At 40.5% G+C, this 7775-nt stretch overlaps 1 non-coding gene across 1 annotated transcript; it reads left to right on the top strand.

The window, feature by feature from the left end:
- On the top strand, positions 1–273 carry LOC120754816 (small Cajal body-specific RNA 13). Its single transcript, XR_005701580.1, has one exon. It is a non-coding gene; the product is annotated as a small Cajal body-specific RNA 13 (non-coding RNA).
- Positions 274–7775: the final 7502 nt, after the last annotated feature.

Genomic DNA, 7775 nt, shown 5'->3' on the forward strand with positions numbered 1-7775 from the left:
CCTCTGTAGTCTAAGAGGTGCCCTTGGTTGTTGGTACCCTGGGCATACCAGGCTTGCAGAGAGAGCAGCAGCGTGAGGAAGCCGAGGCATGACTGTCAGAGCGCGGCAGCAACATGCGCAATATTCCTCCAACAGTTGTCACTCTGTTGTCACGGAGATAATGACTTTTCCCGTGTCATTATTGATCTACCAACAGTAAGAGCAATTTTGCAGTCTGATATTGTTTAGCAAATGGAGTAACATCTGCTGAACACTGAAAAATCTGCTATAAAATGCTGAAAAGCCTCTCGGAAGTCTTGTGTGCTAGGTTAAATAGAAGTACTGAATTTGTACTTACTGTAGGTTTATGAGATCAGCCTATGGGATATTAAGCTTAACAGAATGCTCTTTAATAAAATATTTAGTATAGTCAAATGCTTTTGGATTATGAAATACGCAGCACTCAATTAGAGGATAAACACTTTTACCTACTGATAAGGCTTAGAACAATTCATCCATGTGCACTCTAGAAACAGATAATTATGTCACCAGGTCCCATCTTCTATGAGTCTAAGTGAAACTTCTTGTGTTTTCCAGATAATGATTTAAATCATCTGTTCAGAAGAAATATTAATGGGATTCCCATGAGACTCCTGCCATTTTGCTGATGTTCCTGTTAGAAGACCTATCACCTCATTTTGAAAACACTAATAAAAGCACCAGTATTCAAACTGCATGGCTTAAATGCTCACAGTTATAAACTGGGTTAGTTTCAGGCATTCTTGCTGCAGAGAGAATTATGATGTATAAATTTGTGGTCTGTTCTCACATAGTGTACAAGGAGGTGGACATCCAAGAATGGTACTGTCTGCAGAAAGGTTTTTATTTGTTTTTAAGAAAGGGAGGGTTAAGTTAGCTAGTGAGAAAGAAAAGTCTCATTTCAGCTTATCAGAACAGGACACGTCTTCATGTTCAAGTCCAATATCTGTCATTCTGAGTTGATAGTGACTGAAAATGAAGTCCCTTGTTGTGCCCTAACAATTGAGCTCTATTTAGGTAGGGTGGGGTTTTTTTGTTTATTGGAGTTTTTAAGTAGGACAGCTTGAGCTCCCGCTGTTTTGCATGCCAGGTAAATAATCTCAGTGTATCATCACGGTAACTAACATCTGGCAGCAGCAACATATCCTCAGTTTTGAGGGCGTTATGGATGCTTAAAATGTGCTTAGAATTCTGGGCTGCCTAAATTGTGAACACTGTAAACACATCTGTAAAAAGTTCCTGGTTATTTTGGAAATGTGCTAGTTTTAAAAAGTTGTGCAACAAACAGCAGAAACATAGAAATGCTGTGGAGGTTTTACAGGGAAATAGACGTTTTGGAATCTGAACTGTACCTAACCTCCTGTTTTGGATCTGACCTGGAGATCTATAAACAAATTTGTTTCTGAACTGGATAGGTAATTAAATAGTATCCATGGATTTATGGCATATTCCCAAGAGGGTTTGCATTAGCCTTAAAATGCAACAGTTCATTTCATAAATGAGAGAGGCAAAGAATTTTTACAAAATGACCTGTATCAATTTAATTGATGGGGATAAACATGGCTTAAGGCAGTTTTTTGATTTAAACTATATAAAGATACCTTTGGCAGGGAGGGATCATGGTAATCATCCAAGGAGAAATGTCTGGGCCCCACATTTAACAAACAGAAGGGAAGATCATGTTCAGACTTGAATGTGGACCCTAAAATGAGGCACTTGTTAGACTTCATTTACTTAATGACACTGGTATCACTGTGTGCCTCTTCTCACTGAGCTTTGTGAGTTGTGACTGTCCTGAAGCAAGGACAAGTAGTATTGACTTCTGTAAAAGAGGAGCAGTTTTATTCTTTAGGATAAGCAAGCTGCTTGCAACTGTTCTGGCATATGAAAATCCATTAGATCCCTGTTTGTGATTTGCAGATGGTTAGTGTTTCTTGAGTCTTTCAGTATTATGGAGGAACCATAATTTTATATGCTTTATATTTTTATTTCCATGCAGAACTGAGAAATACCGCCTTTAATGAGAACACCTCTTGCCTCTTTTCATCTAGGAATTAGCTAAAATCTTTGACGAGCCTTAGAAAAAGACTGGGCAAGCTCAAGAAAATAAATTGATCTGCCAGATAAAAAGACACCATTATGGTATCAAGTCCTGAGCCATAGAAGGCTAAGCAATGGGATTGTAACTATATTCATGTCCTATTCTTTGCTTCCCGTGTGCTCACTTTTGTCCAGTGTCACAAGGTTTTGGTCTCTGGTATGGTAATTTGTACAATTGTAATTTACTTGAAGTGCTGGAAGTGTCTTGGCCTTTAGTAAGGCTGGGAAAACCCCGTAAGAAAGATTCTTGTACCCCAGTTAAGGTCTGCTGGCACATTGTGTCACAGCAGAGCTGACAGCGGTGCTTTCATTGCCTCAGTTTATTTTAAAAACGTGCAGATGCAGCGAGTCACAAGAGCATCTGTGATTATCGTGTGTGTCGTGACCACGAGGGGGCCCTGGCAGCTTCGGGCTGGTTGAGCCTGGAGTTACTGTGGTACAAGTGCGGGGCTGGCTGCTTGGTGCCTCAGTGGTTACATCCCTTCTTGTTCAGCACTTCGGAATTACCTTACCGCTTCTGTATATATATATATATAATTACAGGATTTTGCTATGTAATTTTGAGGAATGCAGCTCGTTAAAAAAACTCAATTCAGCTTTAGTAAATAGCACTGGCCACTTGATCACTGTGGCAGAAAACAGATAGTAACCAAGCATGTCATCACATGTAAGTTTCATCTCTGCGAGCTATTTCCTCAAGTGAAAATTCAAGAGTTTAGCACACTTAATTGTATTTGTAAAGCAGAAGGAATTGGTTTGAAGAATCTTAGTGATAAGGGGTTTTTTTATATCTTAAAAGAGTTTTTAAGCTTGGTACAACAATATTTCAATAAAGATTCTTTCTCTGTACACCCTTTAGTCTTTCATTTTTTTCTAGGAATGTGTGTTTGTAAAACCAGCAGGTGCTTTGAACTTGCTGTGCTTTAAATCCCTGCCTGCTGACCACAGATAATTGATGTCATATGTATGTTAAAAGTGTCCACAAGTACAGTAGGACTATATTTTATCACTTCATCTGCAGAGTTTTTATGTGATATGAAGGAAATCAGACCCAAACATGTAGCAGAAACTTAAAATGGGAGAGGAGTGGGTGTGTTGGGCATACTTGCATTTGTAATGTGTGCGCTTAAAGATGAAGAACAGAGTCAAAGTATCTTTTGTGGGAGGTAAAAATTCAAATTCTTAAAGGGGCACCAGAAACTTGAATTTTTAGATTGCTGCAGTTAGTTAAAAAGAAAAACTTGTAAAACCGGAAATAACAACATACAAATGAGGGATGTTTGGTTGTGGTGGGTGTTTTTTTTTGTTTGGTTGGTTTTTTTATGATGTTCTAAAATGCTTTTACTCTCTGCTTTTGAAGTATGAAAATGTGTATATTTTGAAAATCTGACTTTTCAAAGAGTATTTCCAAATGCTCCATATAGATACGGTGATTTTCATTACTCTCACTCTGCATATGCAGTGGTTTCATTGCCCATAACTCCATCACACAAACAGTTTTTTGGGGGGATGATTATTAGCTATGCACTTTAGAGGGCAAGCAGTTCTTTCACAAAACAGGCAGCTTCTCCACAAATCCAGGCATATGCATCTTTCCTAAATTTTCTTTAAAATAGTTGCATGCTTTCTAATGTTTCCCTTTTAGTTAATGTCTTGCAATTCAATGATTGAAGTTTCCATCCTGCAGTACTTTGTTTCCTCTCAAGTTCTTAGTAGCCTTCTTCCCTTGCTAATATCCGCGGCAGCTGAGCTTGCTCCCCAGCCTGGACATAGCTAGTAACTTGCAGGATAAAGAACTTGGCCCTGAAAGTTGTGTGTCATTTAATTGTAGCATTTCTTGGGCTTGTATAAAGGCCTGCTTTATAATCAGCTTGACTTCATTTTGAATAAACAAACAAAAGCATTTTCAGCCTTGGAAAAAGCTCTGAGTTTCAGAACAATCAGTTTCCTTGTCACTGTGATGCTCAGATTGCTCTGAATCATCCTGGACTCCCTTTCTTATCAGTAGCCCTTTTGCTCTTTTCCATCCTTGCTCGTTCTGGGAGACAGGAGGAGAAAAAAGTATGCCCTCACAACTGCTTTCTGTCACTGTACTTTAGTTTGAAGCAATTAGAGTTAAGTGGATTTGTGCTGTGTTTTATGCTTAACTACTGTGGTGAATGATTTAAGGTCTGTGTGCCTTGGAAGGAGGAAAGTAAAACTAAAGACTTCCTAGACTGACAGTCTTTTAAACCTTGGCATACAACAGTTGTTCAGTGCAGCATGTGTTTCCCATCCCTTAAAAGACTAGATCTAAACAAATTGTTCTACAAACCTGTCATGTTTAAGAAAAGGGAGACTAATAAAGGTGAAAGTGTAGCTCCAGACTACTGAGTCTCAGGAAAATTGGTATAACAAAACTATTTGTGTTTGGAAGGGAACCAAGGAAGAATTTTAATTATGGAATGTCATATATCAATGGTTGTCTTTGCTCTCTGTTCAGAGGACTTCAGAGAACATTTTTGTAAACTAGTTGTTGGTAACTTCTATAGTTAAAAAAAACCCAAAACATTTGTGTAGAGTAGCAAGGAAGAAAACCTAATCCAGTGGAATTGGGCACAGAAGATTTGGCTTCAACTCCTGATTTTCATGGAGTTTTGGCTTCCCCTGGCTCACTAGCTAAGTGTCAGTGGGGGCATTGCTGTTACAAAAGTTAGCACTGCATCCTCCTAAACCTACAGCCTTCCATCTTGCTGCTGCTTCCTTCACACTTTCAGTGCACATCAAAGAGGCCCCGTTTAGGTACTGGAAGGTGCTGTAAGTTCTCCCTGGAGCCTTCCGATATGATCCTGCCTGTGTGTTGCTCAGTAAACTACAGTAAGTTGTACCTGGCTGTGAGAGTGATTGAACAGGACTGGACTTCTAGGCCACCATTGAAAGTTCTTTGGATGTGACCAGACTTAGTGTATCACACCATTTCTGAATTTGAAGATGTGGTAGTTCTTATTGAATGTAATTGAACAGTGTCTGATTTGCCCTGTGTTTCTGTTCCTTAGTGCTGAATTTGTTCTCAGTCAGAATAAGCCCAGCTTTCCCCAGCCCCTCTTGATATCTGAGGCCAGCTGGGATGAAAGGGGTGTTATTTTTCTGCCAAACTTAATGCAACAAAAACATTGGCTGTACTGTTAAAGTGACAGGGTGTCAGAACTGATCCACTAGCACCTAGTCTCACTTCCCTGTGGAGGTAGTCCGTCTGTGCTCAGGTATGGAGCCAAATTAGACAGAACATAGGTCCAGCATATGCAGCAGTGAGAATGTGAAATGCTGGGTTTAAGTCTATGTGGTCTCTGGGTAAATAAAAGACAGGAAGTTAGCCTGGTTTGCCAGTGTGGTCCTTGGCCTAGTGCTCCTGAGGCTATGGTGCTTTGGCACCAGCATTTACAGTTTACAGTTCTTGATTCCTCACTAACAGGAGAGAGTTCTTGTGTAGCAGGACCCCTGCCCCCCTGGCACCCACAAAAGCTCTCTGTCAAGCAATATGCAACATCTAGTAGCTATAAAACAACACAAAATGCTGAGAAGCTCCAATATTGAAACCTCTCATGCTAAAGACATGTCACTGGTATGCTGCACAGAAATGTTACTCTGCCAACAAATGCTGTCCCTCCCACCCTGACTGCTGTGACTCATTGTTTGAATAGTAATTTTGTATTGCTGTACCCAAGCAAACATAAAGGAAAACATCCTAATCTTGTAATACTAGTTTGTCATCAGTTATGAGCATGAATAAATAGGTGTGTTATGCTAATGAGAGAGAGCAGCTACCCTGCAGCATTTTAAGTGGTTCTCTGATACCCTACAGCCATCATGCCGGCCCTCCTGTGTAGTAAACTATGCCAACACCATTGTTATATTTGTAGTATTTGGTGCTTTCCACCCAGTCTCTTGGGCATTCTGCTCATCACAGGAAATGCCTGAAAATGCTGTATGTTCACTGACTAAATACTTGTGGTTTGGTTTACAGGCTGGGCTAACTGCTTCTAAAAATATATTCCTTTCTTCCAAAAAGAGAGAACTAGAGCTGCAATTCTTTCCTTTACAGAAGCCCCTCCACCCTTCCGCACTGCTTGCAGTCATTCTAACATCTCCTTTGTCATTTAGGTGTGGTTTGTGGGCAGCTTTTTAGTGTTTGGGTAATGCACTGAATGCTCATTTACTTAATGCCTGCTGTTTGCCTGTGTGTAGGGATTTTTCTAACTCAGCATGTACATGCTGTTTGAGGGAGTAAATTCAGAGCCATGAAAGCCTCTACATGGGGAAATGCAGAAGAGGAGCTTTGTTCAAGCAATTTTTAGATATAGTGATGTACTGTCCCCCATCAGCAAGCTTCCTGAATACAGGGTTTTAAAAGGTCTAGGTATCCAAAGTAACTTCCTAGGGGGTGGTTTCCTGAGGAATTAATCACTGTCAGTAACAGTAGTTTATCTACTCACCATGATAACTGAGCTCACTTTCTTAAGGAAAATTCCTAAGATTTTACGTTCTCTGTCATCTACCTATTCTAGATACATTTCTTTGGAATGCAATCTTTTTTGATTGTATCCATTTCCTCACACTATTCCAAAGGTCATTGAGAGATAGCTCTGATTCACCATGGGCAGTTGCATAGGCATAGATTCTATTTTACACACTGTCTTTATGAACTTCCTTCAAGTAAATAGTCTGTCAAAGCCAAACTAGCAAATAAATTATTTTCCAAGTTAAATGAAAGGCTTCCCCAGAAACACAAGAGATTACAGCACTCAGTTGCCCTCTCAGTGACAATTTAAAAGGTCATAGTCACCCTGAATTGTACCACTGCAGTATGTACTGTGGGCAGTCGAAGCTTCAAGGTCAGAACCAGCTGTAAAAGTGCACTCCTTACCATAAAGTTCTGACAAAATTTCCTGTGACCTTTTCCACTGCTGGTGAGGGATAGGGATTCCTGATGCTTTGGGAGCAATATAAATACAAAGCTATTCCAGTTAAGAGCGTATTGGCACATGGATGGCAGATCACCTTGCTGGCTGTGAGCAGAAGTGAGCCCATGGAGGCCCAGAGAACGCTGTTGGTGTGAGTCAGCCAACCCACCCGGCCTTAGAGAGCTGTCGTTCCCTGCCGCTCGCAGAACTGAGGAGCTCACTCTTTCTTCACATTTGAACTACGTATCTTGAGGCTCTTGGCCACAGAACTGTTATGTGTACTCAGAGACTTTTTATCGCAAGTAGCCCGTTTTTCTGCTCGTTAGGCAGATGAACCGCCCAGCTTCCCAGCAGCAGAGGGCAGCAATATAACCCCTGCCAAAGAGGATGGCTTAGTGCTTTTATGAAATACAAGCTTTTCACATGCTCATTCAGTTTGTTTACATTATTGTTCAAATATGAAGAAGCTGTTCATTCTTTCCTCCTTCCCTCCCAGTGGCTCAGCACACAGGCTCTCATATGATTACAACTTTCTGATGCTGCAGATGGAGCACAAGATGTTAATGACTCGGCTTCTCTCACTGGGCTACAGAACCGATGCTGTGGCTGGCAATGCACCTCCATTGCTGCTCCTTTTGCTTCTGGGTTTTTTGTTCGTGTTTTTCTTTTCATAACTGAGCACACACAGTAGACTTTATGCCTGAATCAGTACTATAA

The sequence above is a fragment of the Hirundo rustica genome, chromosome 6, assembly GCF_015227805.2.
Source record: "Hirundo rustica isolate bHirRus1 chromosome 6, bHirRus1.pri.v3, whole genome shotgun sequence".
Classification (NCBI taxonomy): domain Eukaryota; kingdom Metazoa; phylum Chordata; class Aves; order Passeriformes; family Hirundinidae; genus Hirundo; species Hirundo rustica.